The sequence below is a fragment of the Penaeus chinensis genome, chromosome 19 (genome assembly GCF_019202785.1).
Source record: "Penaeus chinensis breed Huanghai No. 1 chromosome 19, ASM1920278v2, whole genome shotgun sequence".
NCBI lineage: Eukaryota > Metazoa > Arthropoda > Malacostraca > Decapoda > Penaeidae > Penaeus > Penaeus chinensis.
Window position 1 is genome coordinate 13,870,279 of NC_061837.1, and position 2,500 is coordinate 13,872,778.

General features: G+C 41.7%; 2 non-coding genes across 2 annotated transcripts in view; both read left to right on the forward strand.

Moving 5' to 3' along the window:
- Positions 1 to 2,221: 2,221 nt before the first annotated feature.
- Trnap-cgg lies at positions 2,222 to 2,293 on the forward strand. Its single transcript has one exon. It is a non-coding gene; the product is annotated as a tRNA-Pro (tRNA).
- Positions 2,294 to 2,497: 204 nt separating this feature from the next.
- Trnap-agg overlaps positions 2,498 to 2,500 on the forward strand; it is a 72-nt gene continuing 69 nt past the window's right edge. The window contains exon 1 of the tRNA in view: positions 2,498 to 2,500. This exon is cut by the window's right edge and continues 69 nt beyond it. This is a non-coding gene — a tRNA (tRNA-Pro).

The following is a 2,500-nucleotide window of genomic DNA, read 5'->3' on the forward strand; positions in this document are numbered from 1 at the left end:
ATGAGATCTTTTCAGGTACCTAATGACTACCCTGTAATGGTTTTTTCCCAATTTATCACGAATGGAAAAAAAAAAACGAAATATACAAACGAATAAAAGGATAAGAAACAAAGGGGTGAAAACCACTCATAATATTAGTCATCAAACAATGAAAATAACGAAGACCGTAATTGCACCTAGACAGCAACTTGCTCTCCCAATGATGAAGTAAAAAGGTGTTTGCAATTACAACAATTCAGGGATTCGATGTTCCTTTGTCTTTGTGATTCTCTCTCTGTGGTTCTTTTTTCCTCTCATTTCTTTATTATTGTTTTTCTCAATGTGTTTCTAATGTTTCTGAATTAATTTAAGTGTTTATTTGATGATTTGTTTGTCGGTCTTTCTCTGTTTGTTTTTTTGGTGGACATGATAGTGTTAATTTTCTTTGTTTTTATTTGTTCGTTTGTATTTATTTTTCACCTTTGCCATCTTTTTTTATTGTCCTTTTCTGAAATGATCCGAGTTTTTTTTATTTAACCAGATTTTTTTTTTTCAATATACCTGTATATACATATATATATATATATTTTTTTTTTTTTTTTTTTTTTTTTAGGGGAGTGTGTTGCGAAATATGCTTTTACTTCGACTTGTTATGAAGCCAACACCTGAAGCCCATATTGCGTCATAAGTTTCATAAATGCATAAATCTCCCCCGCCCCATTCCCTTCCTCCGGCGCGTATAATCTATTTTTTTCAACGGGGGGAGGGGGGGGGGGGGTTATCCGCGGATAAAAGCAAATTACTAAAGGTCTTTATAATAATATTTTATATGGGAGTAAGAATAAGTGAATTACCCCTCTGACATTCAAACTAAACTATCTATTTACACATAATCGTGTTATTAGCTGATACATGATAAATAAAATAAAACACTGCAATAGACCTTTTTTCTTGGGCGAGGAATGAGAGACAAAGAAAAAGAAAAATAAGAAAAGAAAGTCAAATGGAAAGTAAGAACAGTAGCACCATCGAAAAATAGAAAACGGTGAGAGACAGACAGACACAAACGCCGGAGATAAGACCGACTAAAAGGGCTCGACGAGAAATGAAAACAAATAGACGGTGACTGGTAGGGCCTGATACCATCGAATCAGGGTCAACGCGAAGCCATGACCCCGTATGATACCAGGGCCTGATACCAACCCTGATACCGGAGCTGCGGCCATTGTCTCCGGGTTGTAATGTGGCGGTGGACATGTCGGGCGCCGTAATGGATGTGGCCGGGACAACACCTGGAAATAGCACCTAGGCCTCCGACCTCCTCTCGCGTGCTGGGCTTTCTTTACTTTCGGTCGATTTTTTGTTTACTTTTATTTCTCTTCGTGTCTTTCTCTCTCTCTCTCTCTCTCTCTCTCTCTCTCTCTCTCTCTCTCTCTCTCTCTCTCTCTCTCTCTCTCTCTCTCTCTCTCTCTCCTCTCTCTCTCTCTCTCTCTCTCTCCCTCTCTCTCTCTCTCTTTCTCTCTCTCCCCCCCCCCCCTCTCTCTCTCTATCTATCTATCTATATATGTATCTATCTTTATATGTCTGTCTTTCTATCTATGTATCCATCTTTATATGTCTGTCTCTCTATCTATTTATTTATCTGTCAACCTCTGTCTATATGCTTGTCTTTCTGTCTGCCTGCTTATCTGTCTGTCTGTCTGACAGTCCGTCTATCTGACTCTACTTATCTCTGTCTCTGTCTGTCTGCCTGTCTGTCTGACTCTGTCTGTCTCTGTCTCTGTTTCTGTCTCTGTCTGTCTGTCTGTCTGCCCGTCTCTCTCTCTCTCTCTCTCTCTCTCTCTCTCTCTCTCTCTCTCTCTCTCTCTCTCTCTCTCTCTCTCTCTCTCTCTCTCTTTGTATTTGCATCTGTCTCTATCGCTGTCTCTGTCTCTGTCTCCCTCCCTCCCTTTTTCTCGCTGTTTCTGTCTGTCTGTCTCTCTGTCTGTCTGTCTGTCTCTGTCTTCGTCTCTCTCTGTCTCTCTGTCTCTCTCTCTCTCTCTCTCTCCTTCTCTCTCTCTCTCTCTCTCTCTCTCTCTCTCTCTCTCTCTCTCTCTCTCTCTTCTCTCTCTCTCTCTCTCTCTCTCTCTCTCTCTCTCTCTCTCTCTCTCTCTCTCTCTCTCTCTCTGTTGCCTTCCCTCTTTCTTCCTCCCCCCTCTCTCAAATATTGATAAGAATTACTCTCCTAACCTCTTTATTACCCGGCCTGTTGGTCTAGGGGTATGATTCTCGCTTCGGGTGCGAGAGGTCCCGGGTTCAATTCCCGGACAGGCCCGATTTAAGGCTTTACCGGTAGATTAAAGCAGTTAAAATATTACTCCCATTTGAAAGCACAAGCATCGGCCCGTTGGCCTAGGGGTATGATTCTCGCTTAGGGTGCGAGAGGTATTGGATTGAAATCCCGGACAGGCCCGATTTAAGGCTTTACCGGTAGATTAAAGTACTCAAAATATTACTCCCATTTGAAAGCACAAGCATCGGC